This window comes from Symphalangus syndactylus, chromosome 14 (genome assembly GCF_028878055.3).
Source record: "Symphalangus syndactylus isolate Jambi chromosome 14, NHGRI_mSymSyn1-v2.1_pri, whole genome shotgun sequence".
Classification (NCBI taxonomy): domain Eukaryota; kingdom Metazoa; phylum Chordata; class Mammalia; order Primates; family Hylobatidae; genus Symphalangus; species Symphalangus syndactylus.
In genome coordinates, this window is record NC_072436.2 from 77312773 (window position 1) to 77325307 (window position 12535).

Sequence of the window (12535 nt, forward strand, 5' to 3'; positions counted from 1 at the left end):
GAACAGTAAAACTGACCAGTTTCTTACAAATCTTTGTACTCTGTATCAGGTTTCTGTTTTATAAGATCTTGCACCACAGTGCCACATTGATATCAAAAGAACAAAGGAAAAGTCCTTTCCTAGTTTCCCAGCATATTCTGTTAGACAGCAATTTCATTGTTTCTACAGAAACAACAGAGGAAAAGGTTCTTGAAAGAAGAAATGCTTCTAGAAGGTGCTTTTGCCTGAATCTTTTGCACAATTAAGACATTTTGTAGTTTAAATTAAGCTTTGATGTTTCAGATATTCTGTTATACAGCAATTTCATTGTTGTCACAGAAACAATAGATGAAAAGCCTCTTGAAAGCAAGAAATACTTCTAGAAGGTCCTTTTCCTGAATCTTTTGCACAGTGAAGACATTTTGTAGTTTAAATTAAGCTTTGATGTTTTAGATAATATTATGGATTCATCACATTAGATCAATCATCTTTGGATTGAGTTTGATATTTAAATTCTAAATGTATGTCATTCAATTAATTATACTATTATTGATCATAAAAATCTAATTTCAAAAGTGTGAACATTCCATTGTTCGTCATCTGCATTTTGTGATGTCTAATTGAGCAGGCATATTACATTGAGGGAAGGTTTTATTATTTTCATCAAAATCTATACATGCAGAGATCACAGTGTCAGAAAATTTTTTTTTTTTTTTTTTTTTTTGAGATGGAGTCTTGCTCTGTCCCCCCGGCTGGAGTGCAGTGGCACATCTCGGCTCACTGCAAGCTCTGCCTCCCGGGTTCATGCCATTCTCCTGCCTCAGCCTCCCGAGTAGCTGGGACTACAGGCGCCCGCCAACACGCCCGGCTAACTTTTTTTTTTTGTATTTTTAGTAGAGACGGGGTTTCACCGTGTTAGCCAGGATGGTCTCGATCTCCTGACCTCGTGATCCGCCTGCCTCGGCCTCCCAAAGTGCTGGGATTACAGGCTTGAGCCACCGCGCCCGGCCACAGTGTCAGAAAATTAATTACGCTTTTTAGATTTTCCATCCCCATTGACTTTTTTCCTTATCTCCACCTTTTCACCTTTGCCACTTACCCCAATAACGGTAGATTTTCCCCATGTTTCTTTATTTTTTATGTCTATAGTTTCAGTCTTTTTTCTAGCCAAGATAAGAACTAAAGAGATGAATATTTAAATGTTTGGTGCCTAGTAAAATTTATCTCTCAAGGTATTATGTTCTGTAATTTCTAATGTTATAATAATTAATTTAGAAACATCATGAAAGGCACCTTCTAAACTTTTCTCAAATCATATCTGTTTCAGCTTTCAGTCTCAGTTTAGCCAATAACAATATAAAGTGTCCATGTTAGTTCAAATCACCTTCATCCAATAGCCTTTCTACTGATAGGCTAATCTTAACCCATGAGGATTTTTACACATAAAAGATGAAAATCTAAAATAACGGAAGTATAGAAGTGGTTTTACTGTCCTTTTTATTTGCAAAAGCAAACAGTCATTATTCAGAATGCTGCATTGTTACTCTTGATACATAACTTTATTTATAGCCCAAGGTCTGCTTTAAAGAAGCTCAAAATACTGAGAGCATTAAAGCCTCAAAGTTCTATTTAAGCTCATGAATCTACTGTATACATTTAAGGTTCCACGTAGAAATTGCCTAAAAGGATTTTTTTTTAATAGATTGATTCTTACTATCTAAATTTCATCCAGCCAGAGGTCTGTAGCCTATAGATTGAAAAATGTTACCTCTTTTGAAATTAAAAGCTTGTAAAATAAACAGGATTGTTCCTACTCATACATGATTTTCTACCCTTGAGATATCTCTTGCTAAAAGACTAAAAATAATAACATATGAATCACAATGGGATCACACAAAAGTGTATCAGTTAACCTGAAAATAGTCCTTTTTGCATTAGCATATTATCAGTGGTAAAAAGTTACAAGACATACAACATGATAAGAAAGTTGATATGGCCAGAAAGCAGAGAGACTAAAGGGGCTTACATTCCGTATAAAGAAGTTAGAATTTATCTCAAAAGCAATAGGAAGTTACTAAATCATTTTAAATAGAAGAGTGATATTATCAGTATTTTGGCTAGGAAACTTTTCCTGTAAAGGGCCAGGTAGCAAATAGTTTAGGCTTGCTTGCTTGCTTTATTGATTGATTGATTGAGACAGGGTCTTGGTTTTTCACCTAGGTTGGAATGCAGTGATGTGATCATAGCTCACTATAACCTTGAACTCCTGGGCTCAAGCAATCCTCCTATCTTAGCCTCCAAAGGAGCTAAGACTACAGGCATGTGCCACCATGCTTGGCTTAGTTTTGTAAATATTTTAGACTTTTTACAAGCCATACGGGCTCTGTTGCATCTACTTAACTCTGCCATTATAGAGCAAAAGCAGGCATAGTCAATACATACAGAAATAAGTTTGGCTGTGTTCCAATAAAAGTTCATATATAGACACTGAAATTTGATGTCACAAAAAACTGTTCCTGTGATTTTTTTTTTTTTTTTTTTTTTTTTTCAAAAACCGTTCTTAGTTTGGGTTAGACTTGGACGGCAGGTCACAGTTTGCTGATTCCTTGTTTAGAGTATGATCACGCCGGGCGCGGTGGCTCACGCTTGTAATCCCAGCACTTTGGGAGGCCGAGGCGGGCGGATCACGAGGTCAGGAGATCGAGACCACGGTGAAACCCCGTCTCTACTGAAAATACAAAAAAAAAAAAATTAGCCGGGCGTGGTGGCGGGCGCCTGTAGTCCCAGCTACTCGGAGAGGCTGAGGCAGGAGAATGGCGTGAACCCGGGAGGCGGAGCTTGCAGTGAGCCGAGATCGCGCCACTGCACTTCAGCCTGGGCGACAGAGCGAGACTCCGTCTCAAAAAAAAAAAAAAAAATAGAGTATGATCACTTAAGGCTGCATTGTAGAGAATAAACTGAAAAGAGACAAGGCTCCTAGGTACAAGTGTGAAGTAAACAAAGAGGTGGGTTCTTTCAGGCCCATTTCCTCAGGTCCAGCAACCTCATAGTAATTTTCTTATATTTAAGGCCTGTTGATTCAACTCCAAGCTCTCTCAGTTATTAGCTGCATAATTTTGTATAATTTACCTAACTTTGTTTGCTTTCATTTTATTGCCTGTGGTGATGATAATGCATAAATCCCTAGTATGCTTTAAGTATCAAATGAATTAATGATATATATGAAGTGCCTGGCATATTGTAATGACTTAAGGACTACAGTTCTAGTATATATTTTATATTACTCTTTCAAATATTTAGGTAGTACTTCACTTTACATTATTTATACATTTGTCAGATTAACAATGCTGGAATTTAGGTAACTATTGATATTTGGGTGTTTAAAAATAAATAGTCTCTACCTGAGGGATTGGAATTGAATCAAGGCAGCCTAGTTTCAGAGTACATACTCTGTGTTTTCATTTTTATTTGTCTCTAAGCATTTTCTAATTTCCCTTGTGGTTTCTTTTTTAATCCGTTAGTTGTCTGAGTGTGTTATTTATATGATTTCCAGAAATTGGGGGTTTTTTAGTTTTACTTCTGTTATTGATTTGTAACTTCATCCCATTGTGATGGGAGAAGATACTTTGATATCTATCATTTTAAATCTATTGAAACTTAGTTTATCCTAGAAAATGTCTTATATAGACATGAGAATAATGTTTATGTTTTGGGGAAGAATATTTTGTATTTGTACAACTAGTTGATTTATTGTGTTGCTTAAGTCTTATATTTCCTTCTGTCTGGTTTTCTAGCAATTATTAAGAGTAGGGTATTGAAGTCTGCAACTACTATTGTAGACTATTTCTCACTTCAATTCTATTTGGTTTATTTTAAGAGACAGGGTCTCACTATGTTGCTCAGACTGGACTTGAACCCCTGGGTTTATGCAATCCTGCCACATCAGCCTCCCAAGTAGCTGGGATTACAGGCATGCACCACTGTACCTCTCCTGTCAGTTTTTGCTTCATATATTTGATGATACAGTATTAGGTACATAAATGTTAATTATTGTTATTTTTCTTGCTGTATTTAAATTTGCATTAGTATATGCCATCTTTTAATTTTTTTAAATTTTACATTCAGAAGCACATGGGCACATTTGTTACATGGATACACTGAGTAATGGTGAGGATTGGGCTTGTGGTGTACCCATTATCCAAATAATAAACATTGTATCCAATAGGTAAATTTCTAACCCCTACTCCTCTACCAACTTTGGAGTCCCTAGTGTCTGTTATTTCCATCTTTATGTCCATGTGTACCCAATATTTAGCTCACACTTATAAGAGAGAGCATGTGGTGTTTAATTACCTCAGTTACTACAACTAGGATAATGTTCTCAAACTCCATCCATGTTGCTGCAAAGGACATGATGTCATTCTTTTTTATGGCTGAACTGTATTTCATGGTGTATATTTACCACATTTTCTTTGATTATACTTTAAGTTCTTGGATACATGTGCAGAACATGCAGGTTTGTCACATGGGTATACATGTGCCATTGGTTTTCTGCACCTATCAACCCATCATCTACATTAGTTATTTCTCCTAATGCTATCCCTCCCCTAGCTCCCCACCCCCTGACAAGCCTGTGTGTGATGTTCCCCTCCCTGTGTCCATGTGTTCTCACTCTTCAGCTCCCACTTATGAGTAAGAACATGTGCTATTTGGTTTTCTGTTCCTGTGTTAGCTTGCTGAGAATGATGGTTTCAGCTTCATCCATGTCCCTGCAACGGACATGAACTCATCCTTTTTTATGGCTGCATAGTAGTCCATGGTGTATATGTGCCACATTTTCTTTATCCAGTCTACCACTGATGGGCATTTGGGTTGGTTCCAAGTCTTTGCTATTGTGAATAGTGCTACAGTAAACATACGTGTGCATATGTCTTTATAGTGGAATGATTTATAATCCTTTGGGTATATACCCAGTAATGGGATTGCTGGATCACATGGTATTTCTAGTTCTACATCCTTGAGGAATTGCCACACCGTCTTCCACAATGGCTGAACTAATTTGCGCTCTCACCAACAGTGTTAAAACGTTTCTATTTCTCCACATCCTCTCCAGCATCTGTTGTTTCCTGAGTTTTTAATGATCACCATTCTAACTGGTGTGAGACGGTATCTCATTGTGGGTCTGATTTGCATTTCTCTAATGACCAGTGATGATGAGCTTTTTTTCATATGTTTGTTGACCACATAAATGTCTTCTTTTGAGAAATGTCTGTTCGTATGCTTTGCCCACTTTTTGATGGGGTTGTTTGTTTTCTTGTACATTTGTTTAAGTTCTTTGTAGATTCTGGATATTAGCCCTTTGTCAGATGGATACATTGCAAAAGTTTTCTCCCATTCTGTAGGTTGCCTGTTTACTCTGATGATAGTTTCTTTTGCTGTGGAGAAGCTCTTTAGAGTAGTTAGATCCCATTTGTCAATTTTGGCTTTTGTTGCCATTGCTTTTGGTGTTTTAGTCATGAAGTCTTTGCCCATGCCTATGTCCTGAATGGTATTGCCTAGCTTTTCTTCTAGGGTTTTTATGGTTTTAGGTCTTACATTTAAATCGTTAATGTGTCTTGAGTTAATTTTTGTATAAGGAAGGGGTCCAGTTTCAGTTTTCTGCATATGGCTAGCCAATTTTCCCAACACCATTTATTAAATAGGGAATCCTTTCCCCATTGCTTTTGTCAGGTTTGTCAAAGATCAAATGGTTGTAGATGTGTGGCATTATTCTGAGGCCTCTGTTCCATTTGTCTATATATCTGTTTTGGTACCAGTACCATGCTGTTTTGTTTACTGTAGCCTTGTAGTATAGTTTGAAGTCAGGTAGCATGGTGCCTCCAGCTTTGTTCTTTTTGCTTAGGATTGTCTTGGCAATGTGGGCTCTTTTTTGATTCCATATGAAATTTAAAGTAGTTTTTTCTAATTCTGTGAAGAAAGTCAATGGTAGCTTGATGGGGATAGCATTGAGTCTATAAATTACTTTGGGCAGTATAGCCATTTTCATGATATTGATTCTTCCTTTCTATGAGCATGGAATATTTTCCATTTGTTTGTGTCCTCTCTTATTTCCTTGAGCACTGGTTTGTAGTTCTCCTTGAAGAGGTCCTTCACATTCCTTGTAAGTTGTATTCCTAGGTATTTTATTCTCTTTGTAGCAATTGTGAATGGGAGTTCACTCACGATTTAGCTCTTAGTTTGTCTATTATTGGTGTATAGGAATGCTTGTGATTTTTGCACGTTAATTTTGTATCCCAAGATTTGCTGAAGTTGCTTATCAGCTTAAGGAGATTTTGGGCTGAGACGATGGGGTTGTCTAAATATACAATCATGTCATCTGCAAAAAGAGACAATTTGACTTCCTCTCTTCCTATTTGATTGCCCATTCATTATTTCTTTCTCTTGCCTGATTGCCCTGGCCAGAACTTCCATCACTATGTTGAATAGGAGTGCTGAGAGAGGGCATCCCTGTCTTGTGCTGGTTTTCAAAGGGAATGCTTCCATCTTTTGCCCATTCAGTATGATACTAGCTGTGAGTTTGTCATAAATAGGTCTTATTATTTTGAGCTGTGTTCCATCAATACCTAGTTTATTGAGAGTTTTTAGCATGAAGTGGTGTTGAATTTTATGGAAGGCCTTTTCTGCATCTATTGAGATAATCATGTGGTTTTTGTCATTGGTTCTGTTTATGTGATGGATTACATTTATTTATTTGCATATGTGGAACCAGCCTTGCTTCCCAGGGATAAAGCTGACTTGATCATGGTGGACAAAGCTTTTTGATATGCTGCTGGAGTCAGTTTGTTAGTATTTTATTGAGGATTTTTACATTGATGTTCATCAGGGATTTTGGGCTGAAATTTTCTTTTTTTGTTTTGACTCTGCCAGGTTTTGGAATTAGGTTGATGCTGGCCTCATAAAATGAGTTAGAGAGGAGCCCTTCTTTTTCTATTGCTTGGAATAGTTTCAGAAGGAAGGGTACTAGCTCCTCTTTGTACCTCTGGTAGAATTCGGCTGTGAATCTGTCTGGTCCTGGACTTTTTTTGGTTGGTAGGCTATTAATTACTGCCTCTATTTCAGAACTTGTTATTGGTCTATTCAGGGATTCAACTTCTTCCTGGTTTAGTCTTGGGAGGGTGTATGTGTCCAGGAATTTATCTGTTTCTTCTAGATTTTCTAGTTTATTTGCATAGAGGTGTTTATAGTATTCTCTGACAGTAGTTTGTATTTCTGTGGGATCAGTGGTGGTATCCCCTTTATCATTTTTTATTGTGTCTATTTGATTCTTCTCTCTTTTCTTTACTAGTCTGGCTAGCGGTCTATGTATTTTGTTAATATTTTCAAATAGCTCCTGGAGTCATTGATTTTTGAAGAGTCCTTTGCATCTCTATCTCCTTCAGTATGCTTTATGAAGTTCTTGTGCTGTGTTTTCCATCTCCGTCAGGTCATTTATGTTCTTCTCTAAACTGGTTATTCTAGTTAGCAATTCCTCTAACTTTTTCAAGGTTCTTAGCTTCCTTGCATTGGGTTAGAACATGCTCCTTGAGCTCGGTGAAGTTTGTTATTACCCACCTTCTGAAGCCTACTGTCAATTCGTCACACTCATTCTCCATCCAGTTTTGTTCCCTTGCTGGCGAGGAGCTGTGATCCTTTGGAGGAGAAGCAGCTTTCTGGTTTTTGGAATTTTCAGCCTTTTTGCCCTGGTTTTTCCTGATCTTTGTGGATTTATCTACCTTTGGTCTTTGATGCTGGTGACCTTTGGATGGGGTTTTTATGTGGACGCCTTTTTTGTTGATGTTGATGCTATTTCTTTCTGTTTGTTAATTTTCCTTCTAGTAGTCAGGCCCTTCTACTGCAGGTCTGCTGGAGTTTGCCTGGGTATCACCAGCAGAGGCTGCAGAACAGCAAAGATCGCTGCCTGTTCCTTCGTCCCAGAGGGGCATCTGTCAGATGCCAGCCGGAGCTCTCTTGTATGAGGCGTCTATTGACCCCTGCTGGGAGATGTCTCCCAGTCAGGAGTCACGGGGGTCAGGGACATACTTGAGGAGGCAGTCTGTCCCTTAGAGCTGGAGTGCTGTGCTGGGAGATTCACTGCTCTCTTCAGAGCTCTCAGGCAGGAACGTTTAAGTCTGCTGAAGCTGCGCCCGAAGTCGCCTCTTCCCCCAAGTGCTCTGTCCCAGGAAGATGGGAGTTTTACCTATAAGCCCCTGAATGGGCCTGCTGCCTTTCTGTCAGAGATACCCTGCCCAGAGTATAGAGGCAGTCTGGCTACAGCAGTCTGGCTACAGTCTGGCTGTCTGGCTATAGCAGCTTTGCTGATCTGCGGTGGGCTCTTCCCATTTTGAACTTCCCGGGAGCTTTGTTTACACCATGAGGGGAAAACTGCCTACTCAAGCTTCAATAATGGCAGATGCCACTCTCCCCACCAGGCTCGAGTGTCTCAGGTGGATTTCAGACTGCTGTGCTGGCAGCAAGAATTTCAAGCTAGTGGATCTTAGCTTGCTGGGCTCCACTGGGGTGGGATCTGCTGAGCTAGACCACCTGGGTCCCTGACTTCAGCACCCTTTCCAGGGAAGTAAACGGTTGTGTCTCACAGGCATTCCAGGCACCACTGGGGTATGAAAAAAGACTCCTGCAGCTAACTTGGTGTCTTCCCAAACAGCTGCCAAGTTTTGTGCTTGAAACCCAGGGCCCTGGTGGTGTAGGCATCCTTGGGAATCTCCTGGTCTGCAAGTTGCGAAAACCATGGGAAAAGCATAGTATCTGGGCCTAAATGCACTGTCCCTCATGGTACAGTCCCTCACAGCACAGTCCCTCACGGCTTCCCTTGGCTAGGGGAGGGAGTTCCCCAACCCCTTGTGCTTCCTGTGTGAGGTGATGCCCCACCCTGCTTCGGCTCGCCTTCCGTGGGCTGCACCCACCATCTAACCAGTCTCAATTTGATGAATCAGGTACCTTAGTTGGAAATGCAGAAACACCCGCCTTCTGTGTTGATCTCACTAGGAGCTGCAGACTGGAGCTGTTCCAATTCAGCCATCTTGCCAGGCACCCATATATCACATTTTCTTTATACAGTCAACCATTGATGAAGACTTTGGTTGATTCCATGACTTTACTATTGTGAATAATACTCAATAAACATATGAGTGCAAGTGTCTTTTTTATATAATAATTTCTTTTCCTTTGGGTAGATGCCCAGTTGTGGGATTGCTGGGTTGAATGGTAGTTTTATTTTTAGTTCTTTGTAAAACATCTATGCTGTTTTTTATAGAGGTGGTACTAATTCACATTCCCACCAACAGTGTACAAGGGCTCCCTTTACTCAACATCCCTGCCTACATCTGTTTTTTTTTTTTTTTTTTGACTTTTTACTAATAGCCATTCTGAGTCATGTAAGATGAAATGTCAGTGTGGTTTTAATTTTAATTTCTCTGATAATTAGTGATGTTGAGCATTTTTTCATATGTTTATTGACTGCTTATATGTCTTCTTTTGAGAAATGTCTATGTCTTTCACCCACTTTTAATGGGATTGTTTGTTCTTTTCTCTTGCTGGGTTATTTACCAAGGCCTTCTTTAGCATTCCCATTGCCCCAGAGAGTCAAGACCAATATGCATTCATCTGGGAAAAGAGAACAATGAATCTTTACCGTCTTGCCCCTGGTATTTTTACTTAGTCCCACTGTCTGTTGTGGCCGAAAGGCCTCCAACCTCTGTCAGTGGACCACTCCAGAGGGGTATGTGTTTTCCATTATACTGATGATATGATGCTAACTTCTGAGTCTTTTTCTAGCTTAGAAACTGCAGCCCCCAACTTGCTGTCTTACTTGACCTACAGAGGGACAATGGGTGGTCAACGCAAAGTCCAGGGTCCAGGCATATCAGTTAAATACCTGGGTGTCACCTAGTGGGGTGAGACTAAATTTATTCAGTCTACCATTATAGAATAAGGTACAGGCCAACCCACATCCTACCACACCAGAGTAGTTGCAAACCTTCTTAGGCCTTCTAGGGTATTGATGTCCTTTTATTTCCCCATTTGGTACAACTCCTTAGGCCCCTAGATGGCTTAGTCAAGAAGGAGGACCACTGGAACTGGTCCACAAGGGAGGATGTGGCCTTGAACAAGCTAAAATCACAGTGAAATAAATGCAGGCCTTGGAAGTTCTAGTGCAGGGATAGCCTTGTGAATTGGAGGTAGCTAGTTACTCTGAGGGGCTTGGGTGGGGCCTGTGGGAAACACACGGACATATACACGTGCCTTTAGGATTCTGGTCCCATCTATTGAAGTGGCTACTTTGGGGTATATACCCTGACCCCACTCAGAAAACTGGCTTCTGATTTTGTGGCCCTCACCCAGGAACGGACTTAGCACAAGAAGACAGTCACCATTGTAAAATGGCAGAGACTAAAAATATTGCCATGTGTTTACAGGTCATGTTCCCAAGGACATGAAACAAGATGGAGGCCTGTAGCCAAGTTTGTTACTGATCATTTTGTTGGGCTGGCTTGAACAGCAGTCTTATGGGGTCCTGGGTCTACATCTTAACCTAAGGTACCCTTTCTTCTGACAGAACCTTACAGAAAGACACACAAAGCACACCAGATTGTCTACAGCTTGAGACCAACCTCACAAATCATTTTTCATTAAAACTTTACAGAGAATATTAGCAACTATCCTTATTTATCCCTTTTACCAATTTGCACAGGGAGAGAGAAGCCAAAAGCCCAACTGGTAAGATATTTTTACCCTTTTGTTGGCATGTCAGGCTTCTGGGTTCCCTTCCTCCTAGCTCAACTCTAAGCCAAGCATTTTAACGGTCGGAAAATGAATTTTTCCAAAGTTGGAAGAACATTACAAAAGAGAAGCCATTTTAAACCATGAAAGAAGGAAAAACACCATAGAAAAGCCTGGTAGTTTCAATTAGGATTGTGAACAGGTATTTCCTATCCTACTGGGAATGGTATTTGCTGTATTTCTTCCCCTTTCCTATTTTCTCTTTTCTCTTTTGGCCCACTATAGGAGACATATTGCTCATCTTTGATATTCTCTGATGCTTACAGAGCTGCCTGCTTCTCAGCTGTGGTTAGGGTTTGGCTTAGGAGCAGCATAACATCCTTCTATGAGAGGTCAAATACATGAGTTAAATTTTAGAAAGCTTCTATATACCTATCAGAGTCATTAGAAAATTGACCTAAGTCTCCCTTTATTTGACTAAGGTCCTGTAATGAGAAGGGAACTTGAAGGGGCCCCAAATGAGGGAGATCATCAGGTGGTTCCCTTGGAAGTTGCTTCTCTAATTTTGGAGAAATATTCTTTTTGGGTCTGCCCAATATGATTGCTGAAAGCATTAGGTTGATTTTGTAACACTTGCAAAGATCTAGTAAAAAGGCCATGCCCTTGTGCAAAAGAAAATGAGCTGCTTTTTCTTTAAAGTCTCAGGGTGAAAGAAGTCCCAGTGCTTCAGAATGCACTCCAAGGGAATGCAGGTTTAAGATAGTACCCGTCTAGAAAGAAAAGTGGAAAAAAAAAAAAAAAGGCATCCCTTTGTCTCCTTCCTTTTGGTGTGACTCAGGGTGGAGAGGAAGACAGTGGGGGCGTCCCCTTGCTGTCTTCCCTCTATGGTTCCTGGGTCCTGACACCTTGTTGAACATGCTGCTCATGGTTGTTGGCATGACCCCCAGCCATGGAACCAGAGGAACTAAGAGATTGGGATTAGTCATGCTCACCCAAGTGGCTCTAGTTCTCTGCCTGTGATTTCCCTTTGACTTCCTAGATTTGTGTGACGTGCCTGGCTCCCTGAAAAATGGATCTCCAGAAAAACTACATAATAGTTGAGCAAGGCCACTTTAATGGAGGGGGTGTGCTAGTTTGAACTTTATATCCTGCTATTATGGCCTGTGCTGAAGCATTTACCCATAGAGAATGGTTCCGGCTAACTTCTGAACTTAAAATCCCCTTACTAATTAAGTACCACTCTAATTGGATGCAGAATAGGTACCTTAAAAGAACGTAGAGACTGAATGGCCATTTTCCTGCTGATGGGAAGACTAAAATTTGGCTTTGGAGGATATTTTAACGTAATTGTTGAAGGCAGAGTTTTCCCATTTACCAAAGCATCATAAAGCCTGGTTTCTAGTAGAGAGGCTCAAAAAGGGAAGATAATTGGGAGGCTAGGGTATTTCAGTTAAGGACTGACAATGTGCCTCATGGATCCCTGTTCCACTAGGTGGCACTGTTGACCTTGAAACACCATGTGCTCTCTAGACCAAGGACAGAGTGACCTTGACATGCCATGTGCTCTTCAGACCAAGGGCAGATAGAGACCTGGAAATGCCACATGCTCTCCAGACCAAGGGCAGAGAGAGACCTAGAAATGTCATGTACTCTCCAGACCATGGGCAGAGAGAGACCTGGAAATGCCACATACTCTCTAGACCAAGGACAGAGAGACCTGGAAATGCCATGTACTCTCCAGACCAAGGGCAGAGACCTGGAAATGACATGTGCTCTCCAG

General features: G+C 40.4%; 1 protein-coding gene across 4 annotated transcripts in view; it reads left to right on the top strand.

The window, feature by feature from the left end:
* WDPCP (WD repeat containing planar cell polarity effector) overlaps window positions 1-12535 on the top strand; it is a 515554-nt gene that overhangs the window by 282524 nt on the left and 220495 nt on the right. The window lies entirely within an intron of this gene.